The 17,061-nt window shown below is 41.3% G+C and overlaps 1 pseudogene; it reads left to right on the plus strand.

Moving 5' to 3' along the window:
• The first annotated feature begins 752 nt into the window (after window positions 1–752).
• On the plus strand, window positions 753–7,059 carry LOC103239022 (thyroid receptor-interacting protein 11-like; annotated as a pseudogene).
• Window positions 7,060–17,061: the final 10,002 nt, after the last annotated feature.

A 17,061-nucleotide genomic window follows, 5' to 3' on the forward strand; every position in this document is an offset into this window, starting at 1 on the left:
ATGGAATACCATGCAGCCATAAAAAAAAGATGAGTTTATGTCCTTTGCAGAGACATAAATGAAGCTGGATACCATCATTCTCAGCAAATTAACACAGGAACAGAAAACCAAACAGCGCATGTCCTGACTCATAAGTGGAAGTTGAACAATGAGAACACATGGACACAGGGAGGGGATCATCACACACCAGGGCCTGTTGGGGAGTTAGGGGAAGGGGAGGGAGAGCATTAGGACAAATACCTAATGTATGCTGGGCTGAAAACAGATGACAAGCTGATGGGTGCAGCAAACCACCATGGCACATGCAAACGTATGTAACAAGCCTGCATGTTCTGCACGTGTATCCCAGAACTTAAAGTAAAATTTAAAAAATAGGAAGAATTGTTGGTGAGTGTCATGGCGTCCGGTGTGGAGTTGGCAGGCATTGCCCACGGAACTGGGGAAACGCACTAGAGCAGAGGAAGATGTGACCCAATCTGGACAGCGGGAATTCGTGGGAATGAGCAGAAACCCTGCGTGGGTGACTGTGTCACTAGAGGCGGTCACCTGGTCAAGTCTCAGGCCAGGCCTCTGTGGTTCTAAGCAGAACTCGGAGCTGGCGTTGCCTAGGAACCCCGCCTTGTGTTATCGAATCCTGAGTGTTTTGGACTAGTCTCACCAAGGCAGGCGTTCAAGGATATTTGGTCAGATCGTCCGACAGCACTAAACCTTTCTTTTCCGAGTGGGCCAGGTCGTTCACTAAAGTCGCTGCGATGTCGTCCTGGCTTGGGAGCCTCGGCTCGGCCGGGGCCAGTCTCTGGGTCAAGTCGAGGACAGCCTGGCTTCCCTCACTGGCCAGATTTCAAACTTTACAAAGGTTATGCTGATGGAGGACTGGGAGGAAGTGGAAGTAGAATTACCTGATTCTAGGACAAAGGAAATTGAAGCCATTCATTCAATCTTGAGATCAAGAGAATGAAAGGCGTAAGAAACTTTTTACTGATCTGGAAGTGAAATATGAAGCATCAGAGCTTCAAATTAAACCAGAATTCTACAAGTTGCGGAAATCAACTTCAACAAAAAGAGGTAGAAATCAGCCATCTTAAAGCTAGACAGATTGTGCTCCGGGATCAGTTGCTGAAACTGCCGTCATCTACTCAGTCAGTACCTTCGGGAGTTGGCGATGTAGTAGCAACCACTGCAGCTTCATTCTTTTATGTGATTAGTTATCATTCTTCAGCTTTCCATGACAATGACGTGGACTTTGTTGATATAATTTTGTTCCAACGAGAAATAAACCAACTCTCAAATGAAGTTTCAAGGCTTTAGTCTGAAGTTGGCTATTGGAGGCATATTGCTTAGACTTTGAAAGCACAAGGAACACATAGCTCTGCCCAAAGTGAAACATGCAAACTATGAAATATCATTAAGGAACTGAAACAGAACCAAAGTCAGGAAATTGATGACCATCAACATGAAATATCAGTACTGCACAAAGCACACCAACAGAAATAAGTCGACGACATCGAGAAGAATTAAGTGACTATGAAGAACGAATTGAAGAACTCAAAAATCTGTTACAACAAGGTGGCTCTGGAGTTACAGAAATTGATCACTCTAAAATCTATGAGATGCAAAAACTATCCAACTTCTACAAACAGAAAAAGTGGAGTCTACCAAAAAAAATTGAGGAGCTTGAGGATAAAATAAAAGATATAAACAAAAAATTATCTTCTGCAGAAAATGGTAGAGTTATTTTGAGGAGAGAATAAGAACAGCTAAATGTGGAAAAGATAAATAATGGAAGAATGTGAAAACTTGAAATTGGAGTGTAGTAAATTGCAGCCTTATGCTATGAAGCAAAGTGATACTGTGATAGAAAAGTAAAGAATTATTGCACAGTGTGCCTCAGTGGAAGAAGTGTTCAGAGTACAACAAGCACTGTCTAATGCCAAAAATGAAATAATGAGATTGAGTAGTTTAAACCAGGATAACAGTTTGCTGAAGACAATCTGAAACTTAAAATATATATCGAAGTTTTAGAAAAAGAGAAGTCATTACTGAGTCAAGAAAAGGAAGAACTTCAGATATCACTTTTAAAATCCAACAATGAATATGAAGTAATTAAAAGTACAGCTACAAGAGGCATAAGTTTGCATTCAGAATTAAATGACTTAAGACTTAATTTGGAGGCAAAGGAACAAGAACTCAATTAGAGTATTAGTGGAAAGGAAATACTGATAGCTGAGAGAGAAGAATTGGACAGAGAAAATCAAGAAACTACAAAGCACATGATTTTGATAAAAAATCAGCTATCAAAACAACAAAATGAAGGAGATAGCACCATCAGTAAACTGAAACAAGATCTAAATGATGAAAAAAAGAGAGTTCATCAACTTGAAGATGATAAAATGGACATTCCTAAAGAGTTGGATGTACAGAAAGAAAAGTTAATTCAAAGTGAAGTGGCCCTAAATGATTTACATTTAACCAACTAGAAACTTGAGGACAAAGTAGAAGTTTTAGTAGATAAGCTAAATAAATCACACACACAAAAAAATTGTAAGCATTCAGAAGGAGAATTTGGAACTTAAGGAGCATATTAGATAAAATGAGGAGGAGCTTTCTAGAGTCAGGAATGAGTTAGCTCAGTCTCTAAATCAAGACTCTAGTAGTAATTTTAAGGACAACTTACTTAAAGAAAGAGAAGCCAAAGTCAGAAACTTAAAGCAAAGTCTTTCAGAATTAGAACAGCTCAATGAAAATTTAAAGACAGTTGTTTTTGATGTCAAAATGGAAAATGAAAAGTTAGTTTCAGCATGTGAAGATGTGAGGCATCACTTGGGAAGAATCTATTGCTACTAACAATCAGCTTTCTCTGGGAAAAAACCACAAGTGTGGAGACTCTAAAAATGGAAGAAGGAGGGAAAGAAGCAGAATTGTGTCGGGCTGTAAAGAGGCTGTTGGAAGAAGTAAACACATGACAGAAAACCACTGAAGAACTGTCAAATGCACGTAATTTGAATACCTCTGCCTTACAGCTGGAACATGAGCATTTAATTAAACTCAATCAAAAGAAAGACATTGAAATAGCAGAACCCAAACAGAATATTGGACAAATGGATACTGATCATAAAGAAACTAAGGATATTTTGTCATCTAGTTTAGAAGAGCAGAAGCAATTGACACAACTTTTAAATGATAAATTTTTATTGAAAAACTTAAGTTCAAAGCTGCAGGAGCAATTGGATAAATATCCTCAGGCCTTAAGAAAAAATGAAATTTTAAGGCAGACCATATAGGAAAAGGACAGAAGTCTTGGATCTATGAAAGAAGAAAATAATCGTCTGCAAGAAGAACTGGAACGACTCAGGGAACAGCAGAGTTGAACCACACCTGTGACTGATCCTAAAACCCTTGATAGTATTACTGAACTAGAATCTGAGGTATCTCAACTGATCATAATCAATCATCTTGAAGAGGCAATTAAACATCATCAAAAGATAATTGAAGATCAAAACCAGAGTAAGATGCAACTACTTCAGTCTTTACAAGAGCAGAAGAAGGAAATGAATGAGTTTACATACCAGCATGAGCAAATGAACACCATACACACCCAGCTCTTTTTAGAGACAAATGAGGAAATTAAGAGTTTGCAAAAAACAATCAAATCAAAATCCAGTTCCATGAAGAAAGACAAGACATTCAAACAGATAACTCTGATATTTTTCAAGAAACAAAAGTTCAGAGCCTTAAAATAGAAAATGGAAGTGAAAAGCATGATTTATCTCTAAACTAGATGACAAAATGTCCTTAGTTTCTTTATGATCAGTATTCATTTGTCCAGAAAGCTTTAGATAAGCATATGTCTTTAAGTTAAAGATAATTTAAATTATGTACATCATCCAGCATTTCTTATCAGAACTCATTTTGTTTTTTAAGTTCTTCAATTTGTTCTTCTTTTGGATCTAACTGTTCTGTAAGTCTTGATGCTGAATTCAATGCAGCATTTGCTTCATCCAAACCTTCCTGTGATGATACCACTTTTCCTTCCAGATTTTCTGCCAAATTAAAACTTAAAGATAAGAATATATCTTTAAGTTTTTCAATAAAAATTTATCATTTAAAAGTTGTGTCAATTGCTTCTGCTCTTCTAAACTAGATGACAAAATGTCCTTAGTTTCTTTATGATCAGTATCCATTTGTCCAGAAAGCTTTAGATAAGATCAGTGAAAGGAATAAAAGAGAGAGAACTAGAGATTAAACTTCTAAATGTAAAGAATTTATCTTCAACTAAACAGATTGATCAGTTGTCCAAAGATGAAGTTGGTAAACTAACTGAGATTATTCAGCAGAAAGATTTGGAGATACAAGCTCTTCATGCTAGAATTTCTTCAACTTCCTATACTGAAGATGTTATTTATCTTCAACAGCAACTGCAGGCCTATGCTATGGAAAGAGAATAGGTATTAGCTGTTTTGAATGAGAAGACTAGGGAAAATAGCCATCTAAAAACAGAATATCACAAAATGATGGATATAGTTGCTGCCAAAGAAGCAGCTCTCATCAAACTGCAAGATGAAAATAAAAAATTGTCCACTAGATTTGAAAGTAGTGACCAAGATACGTTTAGAGAAACTGCTCAGAATTTATCATGTATCATTCGAGAAAAAGACATCAAAATATATACACTAAGTCAGAAATGTCAGACTTTATTGGCAGTTTTACAGACATCCAGCACTAGTAATGAGGCTGGAGGTGTTAATTGTAATCAGTTTGAGGGACTTCTACAAGAACGTGACAAGTTAAAACAGCAAGTTAAAAAAAAAAGGAAGAGTAGAAACAGCACAGTACAAAATATGCAATACGAGTCAGCCCAGTTTCAGGAAGAGCTTCACCAACTTCAGGCACAGGTTTTGGTTGACAGCAATAATAATTCTAAATTACAAACGAACTATACCGGCCCGATTCAAAGTTATGAGCAGAATGAAACCAAATTCAAAAATCTGGGGCAGGAATTCACACAAGTTCAGCACGGCACTGGGCAGCTTTCCAATACCAAGGATCTTCTTTTAGGAAAACTTGATATTATTTCACCCCAGCTGTCTCTGCGTCATTGCTTACTCCCCAGTCAGCAGAGTCTCTTACAGCAAGTAAGTCTGATGTGTTGAGTGAATCTTCTGAATTGCTTCAGCAAGAGGTAGAAGAGCAAAGAAAATCACTACAGGAAAAAGATGCAATGATTGGAACTCTCCAGGAAAATAATCACAGATTGTCTGATTCGATTGCTGCCACCTCAGAGCTAGAAAGAAAAGAACACAAACAAACCAATTCAGAAATTAAGCAGCTAAAGGAGAAACAAGATGTTTTGCAAAAGTTGCTTAAGGAAAAAGACCTCAAAGTCAAAAGTGATCAATTACTTTCTTCCAATGAACATTTCACTAACAAAGTAAATGAAAATGAACTTTTGAGGCAGGCGGTAACAAACCTGAAGGAGAGAATATTAATTCTAGAGATGGACATTGGCAAACTAAAAGCAGAAAATGAAAAAATAGTAGAAACTTCCAGGGGAAAGGAAACAGAATATCAAGCGTTACAAGAGACTAACATGAAGTTTTCTAGATACTGCGAGAAAAAGAGTTTGAGAGCCACTCAGTGAAGGAGAAGGCTCTTGCTTTTGAACAGTTACTGAAATAAAAAGAACAGAGCAAGACTGGGAGTTAAATCAGCTTTTAAATGCAGTTAAATCAGTGCAGGAGAAGACAGTTGTGTTTCAACAGGAGAGACCAAGTCATGTTGGCCCTGAAACAAAAACAAAGGGAAAACACTGCCCTTCAGAGAAAGGTTCAACGTTTACGTGACCAAGAATTTCAGTCAAACCAGGAGCTAGAGACATTGTGTAATCATCTTTTAAAATCAGAAGATTCTCATACCCATGAAGCTTTGGCCACAGAAGATAGGCTAAACTAAGAAAGAAAGTCACAGTCTTGGAGGAAAAGCCGGTTTCATCCTCTAATGCAATGGAAAATGCAAGTCATCAAGCCAATGTGTAGGTACAGTCATTGCAAGAACAATCGAATATAGTCTCCGAGCAAAGGGATGAAACTGCGCTGCTGCTTTCTGCCTCTCAGGAACAAGTAAAGCAGTATGCTCTGTCACTGGCCAACCTGCAGATGGTACTACAGCATTTCCAGCAAGAGGAAAAAGCTATGTATTCTGTTGAACTAGGAAAGCAAAAACAGCTTATAGCTGAATGGAAGAAAACGGCAGAAAATCTGGAAGGAAAAGTGATATAATCACAGGAAGGTTTGGATGAAGCAAATGCTGCATTGAATTCAGCATCAAGACTTATAGAACAGTCAGATCCAAAAGAAGAACAAATTGAAGGACTTAAAAAACAAAACGAGTTCCGATAAGAAATGCTGGATGATGTACAAAAGAAATCGATGAACTTAGCAAACAGCTTCGAAGGAAAAGTGGACAAAGTTCTAATGAGAAACCTCTTCATCAGTCATTTCCACACACCAAAAAATCAGCGTCTTGACATGTTCCAGTTGATGGGAAGCATCCTGGGTGTCAGAAGGGAGGAGATGGAGCAGTTGTTTCATGACGATCGGGGTAGTGTTACCAGGTGGATGACTTGGGTGGCTTGAAGGAGGATCAAAAAGTGTTCCCAACACACCTTTGAGACCAAATCAGCAATCTGTGCTTAATAGTTCTTTTTCAGAACTTTTTCTTAAATTTCTAGAAACAGAATCTCATTCATCTGTTCCACCATCAAAGCTTTCTGTTCATATGAAACCTCTAGATTCACCAGGAAGGAGAAAACTAGACACAAATGCACCAGAAAGTTTTAAAGATACAGCAGAATCCAGGTCAGGTAGAAGACGAGATGTAAATCCATTTTTGGCTCCTCACTCAGCAGGTGTACCTCTTACTAACTCAGCTGGACTTGGACCTGGTGGGCCCCAGCATCTTCTTTTGAAACCCATCTCAGATATTTCGCCCACATTCACACCTTTGCCAGTGTTACCTGACAACAACGCTGGAGCTGTGTTGAAAGACCTTGTGAAACAATAGATGATTCTCAAGCCAGAGACAGTCTAGCCCTTTAAAGAAACCATGAACACTATAGATACATACTTTATCACCAAGTGGCCTTTTAGAAAACGCCATGTATTTATTTGTAGTTAATGCTTTCTCTGAATTTAATAAAAATATTCCTAATGCTTTTAGAAATTGCAGGTGTCAAGAAGAAGTGTTTGCTATGTCATCTGATTTATTCCTTCTGATTTGACCTAATTTAAGCTAGGAACATTTGATTTATCTTTTATCTTAATTTACAAAAATACAGACAGACAAAAATACTAGTAGCTATATGTTAGCTTTCTATTTCCTTCTGTGATTTCCAAGCCCATTTAAGCTAGAGATTGTGGTTTGTCAAGAGAGTTGGGTTTTTTTTTTAATGAAGAATAAAAAAATACTAGTAGTGGCTTCTCTGCATAGTGTGGAAAGTTGATCTGAAGCATATAGTGATCATCTTTAGAGGACTTTGTGGTAATAGGCCGACAAGATGGTCCCTGGAAGGTCATCGGTGCCCTGAGATGAAGTATGTATTTGGTCCTGTGCAATGTCCTCATGTGTGTAAATTCTTTTGTTGTTGTTGTTTTAAATAGAGATGGGGTCTCACTATGTTGCCAGGCTGGTGTTGAATTACCAGGCTCAAGTGATCCTCCAACCTCGGCCTCCCAAAGTGCTGGGATTACAGGCATGAGTCACCGTGCCCAGCCCTGGCTGTAGATTCATGTGGCTACCACCACAGTCAAGATACAGAACACTTCCATCACAAGCATCCCATGTCACCCTCTCATAATCATAGCCACCTCCTGATCCCTTTCCTGAATCCCTGACAATCACTAACTGTTCTCCATCTCAGTCATTTTGTTATTTCAAGAATGTTATATAAATGAAATCAGTATGTAACCTCTTGAGACCGGCGTTTTTTCACTCAGCATAACTCCCTTGAGATCCATCCAAGTTTTTGGATATATCACTAGTTTTATCCTTTTTATTGTTGGGTATATAGTGCAGATATATCACTTAGTTTTAACAGCTACGATATCTATTTAAAGACATCATCTTAAAACATGTTTCTTTACACAAATTCATACACTTTCATATAAGTGTTAAACCATACAGCTGCATCTACATAAGTATAATTAGCAATATCACTGAACATGCCACTTCCTGATATATGAGGTGTAGCAATCCGAGACCTAACTGTTCTCATCACAGTAGCGACTGAGGGCAGTGATAGCACTAGTACCCAGATGTCTGAAACTGAAGAGAGTATTTCCTCAATTTTTTATAAACCCATCATAAAAAATCCTAACTTGAAACCTAACTGTATCTGGATGTTCATATTTTTATTAGTTGTTGAAGTTGTACATTTTTAAAAAGACATTTCTTGCAAATTTTGTAAATTTCTATATGCCTTTAAAATAGAAACATTTGTGTAACAAAGAAAGGTGAAAATGAGACAAATTCAAATATGTAAATAGGCCTGGCTCAGGCCAGAACTATATTTGGTTGCTTGCAAGTTTTGCTGTGATTAACTGTACTTTCTAATATATTTGGAAGACTAGAACTCTTAATTAGACGTTGATGGGTGAAACTTCTATTTCTGAAAAATGAAGTAACTGAGAATGCTGCTTCAGAATGTCTTCTATCTCCTTGGATAACTAATTTATATTGCCATTCTTTATTTAGTATACTTTAAAGGAAGTGCTCATACAAGTTCTATATTAGAACTGTCAAGCTGCCTCCTCTTGGTTTTTTGCCCATTATTATTTCTCTATGAGTTGTTACCCCTTGGTTTTTTGGGTTTTGGTTTTGTTTTGTTTTTTGAGATGGAATTTCCCTCTTGTTGCCCAGGCCAGGGTGCAATGGCATGATCCCAGCTCACTGCAACCTCTGCTTCCCGGGTTCAAGCGATTCTCCTGCCTCAGCCTCCCAAGTAGCTGGGATTACAGGTGTGCACCACCACAACAGGCTAATTTTTGTATTTTTAGTAGAGACAGGGTTTCGCCATGTTGGCCAGGCTGGTCTCAAACTCCTGACCTCAAGGGATCCACCTGCCTCAGTCTCCCAAAGTGCTGAGACTACAAGCATGAGCCACTGTGCCCAATGTACTCTTTAGTTTTCATACGCTCCTAACAGAGATACTTTCACTGACTATTCTACATTATTTGCTGCTTGCCATTGAAGTTTCATTTCAGTGTGGAGCAAATGAAATACTAGTTTCTAAGTTAAAAACACACACACACACACAGTCCTTTATTTTTAAGAAATAGAATTTGTAAAAAGTTTTCTCTTTAAATTTGAAAAAGATATGCATGGTATTTAGGTAGTATGTCATCATATTTGAAATGCCTTTTACGACATTTTTAGTATTTCCTTCTCTGACCAAAACAACGTGTCCCCCTCTCATCCCACAGTTTAACATAATTTTAAAAGCTGTTGTGGGTGAATTGCATAGCTAAACATCACAGAGCGTGATATTAAATGGCTGCTATTTAAATAAGTATGTGACCTTGTCCTAAAGCTATACTACCTAATGTTTCCATTGTGTCATTGAAACTATAGCTGACTGGTATGCATACTTAGTGTTCATTGATCTAAACCAGATATAACACATCAATTTTTCTGAAACTTAGTTGTGTCAGAGATGAACCACCTGCTCACAGAACCATCTTAGCAACCAGACAGTGATGAAACATATGATTCTAATGTTGGCAATAAGACATTGCTAACAGTACATTTAACTGCAACATTTTAACTACAGTAATTTTTCTGTTTATTTCTCTATCCACTCAGAATTTGTGGTTGAATTCCACCTTCCCTGCCATAGTTTTTCACCACATTCCTAATGGTTTTCAACCTCTATACTGTAGTAGAAAATTCATCCAGCTGTTGAATTTAATTGTAGCATAATTCTGGATCAAATTGTTTGAATTTTCATTCCTGTCATTCTTGATTTTTAAAAAATGAAAGGAAGAAAAAACAAAATTAAACAAAACCTTAGGAAAAAAGGAAAGGCTTCTTTCCAACGAGCCAATTAAAACATCCACTATTCCCCCAAATAAAGCCTTTGGTTTCTTTTAACCTCTTAATTGTTAATTGAAAAAGACTACAGAAACTATCAAAATCCTTATCCAATCAATAGATGGGGGGAAAAACTATGTCTTCAGGGACAGAAGAGTAATGAGAATTATTTAGAAAATGCTATTATGCATCAAACTTAAAAGCATTTGAACCTGATTTTTAAAGATAATGAAGTTTTCCACATATCAAAGTATTTAAAACATCTTCCATCAACAAAAATTTATCTTTAATTTTGTGAATATTGAGTATGTATAGGTGATATTTATTTTATATATTCCTATGGAAAAAATGCTGCTTTAATGCTCTGACATTTGTGATTATTTGCTAGTCTTAATAACTTATTAAAAAGTTAAATACTTATTAAGATTTTTCTATGTAAAACTGATAAATTGTCTTTTGATTTTCAGGGAAATATCTAAATGTGGGAAATTTCCAATCCAACCTTAATATTAAGTTGTGTTATGTATAGAGTTAAAGTTAATGCATTTTTTAATTTCTCAGGACCACTGTAAGGTGAAAAAATACTCCAAATAAAAATGATATATGTAAGTTGACAATGTCTTCATTCACAATAAGAAAATTTTTTTTAGCAAACAAATAAAAAAAGAATTGTTGACATAGCTGCCTACCACATGCCAGGAACTGTTCTAAACACCTTGCACATACTCAGTCATCTGACTCTCCCAGCCACCATTGCTACCACTGCAAAATGAGGGAACGGAGCCTCAGAGAGGTAAAGTAACAGCTCAAACTCACACAGCTGGTGAGTGGCCCAGCCAGCACTCAGTGGCCTGGTTCTAAAGCCTGCACTTAGCTGCTATTCTAGACGGCGTCTGATTTTCTTCTAGAATTTGTAGACAGATATACACGATAGAGATAGATTAAGATAGATAGATAGATAGATAGATAGATAGATAGATAGATAGATAGATAGATAGATAGATAGGGCTTTTTATTCACTCCTGACTTTTATTTACAGTCTTTCTTATTTGTGGGGAATACATTCCTGTGGATGGTGCCAAACTCTTTATACACAGTACTATGTTTCTGTGTATACACACCTATGATGAAGTTTAACTTATAAATTAGGCCCAGTTAAGAGCTTAACCACGATAACTAAAAATAAAATTGAACAATTGTAAAATATACTATAATAAGGGTTGTGTCTCTCTCTCCTCTCCCTCAAAATACCTTCTTGTTCTGCACTCACCCTTCTCGTGAAGACATCAGATGATAAAATGCCTACATGATAAGATGAAGTAAGGTGAATGACACAGGCATCGTGACGTGGCGTTAGACTGCTATTGACCTTCTGACCATATGTCAAACATGAATCATTTATTTCTGGAACTGTGGTTGATGTAAGTGAAACCGTGGAAAGCAAACCCACAGATAAAGGGGCTTTCTGTACCTGTGGAGTGGCGCCAAAATTGGCCTCTGTCTCCCACTCCTTATTTATTTTTATATTTTTTATTTTTTGAGATGGAGTCTCGCGCTGTTGCTGGGTTGGAGTGTAGTGGTGCGATCTCGGCTTACTGCAACCTACGCCTCCCAGGTTCAAGTGATTCTCCTGCCTCAGCCTCCCGAGTAGCTGGGACTACAGGCACGTGCCACCACGCCTGGCTAATTATTGTATTTTTAGTAGAGACAGGGTTTTACCCTGTTGGCCAGGACGGTCTCAATCTCTTAACCTCATGATCCGCCCGCCTCCACCTCCCCAAGTGCTGGGATTATTAGCGTTAGCCACCGCACCTGGCCTGTCTCCCACTCCTAATGGGGAAGTAGCGCTCCACCATTGCCTCCTCACCCACTCCTCCAGGGAAAGGAAGACTCTGTTGTCTATTCATTTATCCCTGTCCCGCCAATCCATTCTCTGTTCTTTCTCTGGTCTTGGAAGGCTGAGCCCTGGGGAGTGCATCTCCTGGGCTCCCCTCACCTCTGGCTTTCTGTTGGGCACAGTCCATGGGAAGCACCGGCAAAGACCGGAGGGTGAGAAGTGCAGTTTCTGTGTCCTCCTGTGGCCGTGGATCTTACCCTGTAGCCCTTTCCATGGCCACAGCCTCTCCAAATCTCCTTGCATTCCTAGGGGAGGTAAGTCTTCCAGCTGTGGGTAGTCCCAGGGCATCACGGTTGTTTGCTCCTGAACCCTGCCCAGGCCTCCGCAATGCTCCCTTTTCTTCACTTGGATCTGCCCCACCAGCTCTTCACACTCTCAAGAGGTTCAGACTTAAAACAGCCTTTAACAGAGAATGGACTGGCAGGGCAGGGATGAATGAATAGACAACAGAGTCTTCCTTTCCCTGGAGGAGTGGGTGAGGAGGCAGCGGCGGAGCGCTACTCCACCGTTAGGATGGGAAGATGGCTATTTTTTGTCAGACCCTATTTTTTCAAAGAAATCCCTTTGTGAGAAGGCAGAGTCAACAGAGGGAGCAAATTTAGGGGTCAGGTAGTGCTCCTCTTTTCCCCTGAAATCACACAAGAATGAGGAGGGCTTTCCCTGACTTTGCAAAGACTCCCTCCCCAAGCCCTCTCATGGCCATCACAGCCGCTAAGTACCAACTGTGCACTCTGGCCAAGGCCAACTTGAAGCCTTAAGCAAAAACCCTCAAGAGGCCTTCCATGCCCCAGAAATGACCGGAAGGAGACCTGGCCCTCTGCCTGGGCCCCTGTTCCCAGCAGCTCCTGCTCCCAGGTGCAGTGCCCCCCAAAACCCTTACCTCAACTCTGTGAGCGGAGTCAAAGGCAGATGAAATTCCGAGGAGAGCCTGGATTTCCCAGGCTGCCTTGGTGAAGTTAGAAGTCAGGTCAAGACCATCAGGTGAGAAGGGCACATGACCCCTTGTCCGGGCAGGGGCCAGGCCCACAGAGCTGTCACCAGAGTATGGATAGAAAAGTTTGTTTTCCACAACCCAAGTCCTCGCTTCTACACCCTCTCCTGTCACCCCAACCCACCACACCCCCAAATGCTTTCTGCTTGATTTCTCTCAGGACCTGCTCAGGCAGAGCGGATGGAAAGGTGTCAAAAGTGTAGCTGCTCCCAGGGGTATGCACATTCTAAATAGTGAAAATCCTAGAGAGGCATCCCCAAAGAGGGGTGTTAATGGAGGAATTTCAGGCAGTGGTCAGGGCAGTCCTGGAGGCAGAAATCAGACCCTCATCAACTTTCCCTTGCATTTGAAAGTGGGTTAGCCAGGGTCAGCCAGGTCACTGTGGCTGCTTCTGTGGGGAGTCTCCTCTGAGAGGGCCCTGCCACACCAGAGGAAGAACCAGTTGCTGAGATGTGAAATTGGGTCCAGTCCTTCCCCCACTCCCCCGCTCAGCTGAGGCCCTCAGGTAGCTGTAGTAAGCAGCCTCTGTGGGTGGGTAAACAGTCCCAGGCCTAGAGGTTAGAAGTCCTGAGTTCTGTTCCTAGCTGTCTTCTAATTTTCTGCATGCTATTAGGCAGGATACTAAGCTTCTCTGGGCTTTGTGTCATGATTAGCAACGTGAAGATTAGTTGGATTAGATGGTTCTAAGGTCCCTATAACTGCAATATGCCATGATCCCGCTCCCTCTCCCGCCTCCACACCTGGCCAAAACAAAGCATATCTAGACAAGGCAGAGAAAGTGGCTCAGCTCAGTCCAGAGACTTCTGGGAACTGCAATAAGCCTGCAGCTCACATTTGGTCAACTGTGGCCAGCTGTCTTCGCGACTGAGCGTTTCTCTTCCTGGGTCAACCAAAGGTTGAGGCCTAGATAAAAGGCTTGCCCCATGCTCCGCTAGGGCCACATCCAGGATTAACCAAGGCTTCTCACTGGCTCTCTGGTTTCAAGACAAAACAAAACCTTTGAAAGAGGACTGCATTCAGTGGAAAATCCCGCAGTAACAAGGCCCCTGGGAGCACTCTGGAAGCACCATCTGTCAAGTATTTGTTCGCACAACCTGTGACTAAAACAGCCTTTTAACGTCAATACCAATAATGATAATAGCACCTCATGTATTTAGACAGCTCTCCTGACCCTTCAGAACCCCTCATCTGGGCTCAATTTGGCCTCGTACAACTTTCCATAGGAGGCAGAGCACAGGACTTTCAAATAACTTAGTCCTATTTTAGGCATGAGGAAATTGAAACCCAGAAAGATAGCAGAGCTAGGAAGAGATACATTCAGAGCTGGAACTAAGTTTCCCAATCAAAATTCACTGAGTTTCTCACACACCAGTGCCTCCCAAATCCCACTCATAGAGGCTGCCCAGCTGGCTGCATCAGGACCATCTGGGCGTGACCATAGAGATTTTGGAGGTCTGGGATAAACTCCCAAACAAGTATTTTTTAGTGATGCACAGACAGATTTGGGGATCGCTGCCCAGTATGCTATGTTCACGGAATCTGGGAATCCTGGAAAATCCAGACTAGAAAGACCATCAGAGCTCACTGGGTGCAACCACCTTCTCTGTGTTAATCCCTCCCTGCAGCCTCCAGCAACTACTTAGGATATAGACTCTGCTGAAACAACAGACTGAAAACACCAACGGTTGATGAAGAAGTGTCTTTTCTTCTCACATCACAGGCTGGGTGTAAACAGTACAGGGCTAATATGGCAGCTCCCTGGGATCAGGGACATAGAATTTTTCACCGTTCTGGGGTCATTAGGGTATGTTGCAGTGCGGGCTTCCCAGGAAGCAGACTTCAGCATGGAGCTCCACATGCAGGAAGCTGATTGAAGGCGCCTCTCAGGATGAACACCTGTGGGAAGAGGTACAAAGCTGGACTAAGCAGCAGAGGGAGGAGTTGGGCTGTGATATAGTCACAACCAAGGCCTCAGCCAGGCCCAGGGGAGCCCTGAAGCTGTGGTGGCCTTTCAGAGTTGTCCGAATTGAGATAACGGAGCAGGGTCTTGATACACACAGAGAGAGACTAGTCACTGGATACCGCTGTCCCTGGGAAGGGGTGTGACCTTGGACTGGAAGACTCCCTTTAGCTGAGAGTCATTCTCAGGAGGGCTGATAGCTGAGAGCTGGCAGCTGTGGGAATAAGGCCTTTGGCCCTGAAACGTCATCGGGGCAGTGCAGCCTCCACTATGAGGTTATTCTGGGTTGTATTTGTGCCTCCCTAAAAATTCATATGTGGAAGTCCTAACCCCCAGTATCTCAAAATGCCACCTTATTTGGAAACAGGGTCGTTGCTGATATAATTAGTTAAGATGAGGTCATACTGGAGTAGATGGGCCCTATCCAATATGACTGGAGTCCTTCTACAAAGGGGCAGTTTGGACTTGCACTCATACAGAGGGAAGGCGACGTGAAGACACAGGGAGAAGATGGCCATCTACAAGCCAAGGAGAGAAGCCCAAAATGGATCCTTCCCTCAGAACAATCCTGCCAACATCTTGATCTCAGACTTGTGGCCTCTAGAACTATGAGAGAGTAAATTTCCATTGATTAAGCATGCAGTTTGTGGTGCTTTGTTACAGCAGCCTCAGCAAACTAATACAGAGTGTTGTCATCACCCACGTGATCTACCGTGGTTTTCCACCATATGTGCCTTCCAGCCACAGGGAAGAAGGAGGAAAGAGAAAGCAGACAGACCCCCTCTGGCTAAGGGTCTAGAAGTTTCCCACATCACTTCTGTCTATATCATAGCTTGGTCACATGGCCATACTAGCCGCAGGCGAGGTTGGGAAGTGCAGTCTATTCTGAACAGCCATGCGCTGTCCATTAGAAATAAGTAAAAACTGGCCGGGCACAATGGCTCACACCTGTAATCCTAGCACTTTGGGAGGCCAAGATGGGTGGATCACCTGAGGTCAGGAGTTTGAGACCAGCCTGGCCAACATGGTGAAACCTGGTCTCTACTAAAAATATAAAAATTAGCCGGGCATGGTGGTGGGCACCTGTAATCCCAGCTACTTGGGAAGCTGAGGCAGGAGAATCGCTTGAACCTGGGAGGCGGAGGTTGCAGTGAGCTGAAATCATGCCATTGTACTCCAGCCTGGGTGACAAGAGTGAAATTCCATGTAAAAAAAAGAAAAGAAAAGAAAAAGAAAGGGGAGGAAGGAAGGAAGGGAGGGAAGGAGGGAGGGAGGGAGGGAGGGACTTATTACTAAAGAATAGGCTCATGAATAAAATTAAATAAATCCCTCCAAAGAGCTGAAATGAGATCAGAGGGCAAACATAAACACTTTTCTTAGACTACCTTGCCAGGAAGTCTCCAAGAAAGGAAAGCATACAGAAACGTGGGAGCACAGAAGAAATTCAGCCTTACTCTGACTGAGAGCTGAGTGGGCTTCCTGGAGGAGGTGACCCAGGAGCTACTCCCAGAGATAGAGAGGACATTCCCAAAGAGCAGCAAGAAAGGGAGGGAATTGCAGGAGAGAAAAAAGCATGTTCGGTGTGCAGTATGCAAGGATCTGTATGTCCATGATCTCATTTCATCCTCACATCTACCCTGCAAAGCACCCACTACTATCTCCATATCACACAGGAGAAATCTGAGAGGTTTAATTGGGAGGTTAACTTTGACAAGTTCCTGGTCTTTATATCTGCCCCCTGATCTCTTTCGCCCAGGCTGGAGTGCAATGGCACAATCTCAGCTCACTGCAGTCTCTGCCTCCCAGGTTCAAGCGATTCCCCCGCCTCAGCCTCCCAAGTAGCTGGGATTCCAGGCATCCACCACCACGCCCGGCTAATTTTTGTATTTTTAGTAGAGACGGGTTTTTACCATATTGGCCAGGCTGGTCTTGAACTCCTAACCTCAAGTGATCTGCCCGCCTCGGCCTTCCAAAGTGCTGGGATTACAGGCTTGAGCCACCACTCCTGGCCGCAAAGGCTCTATTTCTAACCCAGATGTAAATGGGCCTCCCTAACCCCTGAGATCTATAGAGGATTGTCTTAAGTAGACACAAATCCAGCCACACGATGCTAATCCTGTTCAAAAAGTG

Source organism: Chlorocebus sabaeus, chromosome 11, assembly GCF_047675955.1.
Source record: "Chlorocebus sabaeus isolate Y175 chromosome 11, mChlSab1.0.hap1, whole genome shotgun sequence".
NCBI lineage: Eukaryota > Metazoa > Chordata > Mammalia > Primates > Cercopithecidae > Chlorocebus > Chlorocebus sabaeus.